Here is a 328-nt window from a genome sequence, read left to right on the forward strand (position 1 = left end):
ATATATTTTTAACTTTTTCATCATTTATTCATTCATTCAACATTTTTCAATGCTTAAAATATTCATCTCCTGTTATAAACAACAGGAACAATTTTTTCAAAATTTCAAATATCTCCCGTAATTTGTGTTACGGCTCACTGATGGTTACAATAAACATTAAGCATCATCTGGTATTACTAGCTTAACTCTTTGTGCTAACTCAGTACTAAGTTCAAGTGTTTCTTTGATGCTAAAGGAGTACTTGTGTGTTCAACATATAAATGAAGCAAAAATTAAAACGTGAAAGTCTTTAAAAATCTTTATTAGAAATGTCTGCATCGTATTAATA

The sequence above is a fragment of the Propithecus coquereli genome, unplaced genomic scaffold (genome assembly GCF_000956105.1).
Source record: "Propithecus coquereli isolate 6110/MARCELLA unplaced genomic scaffold, Pcoq_1.0 Scaffold313, whole genome shotgun sequence".
Lineage (NCBI taxonomy): Eukaryota > Metazoa > Chordata > Mammalia > Primates > Indriidae > Propithecus > Propithecus coquereli.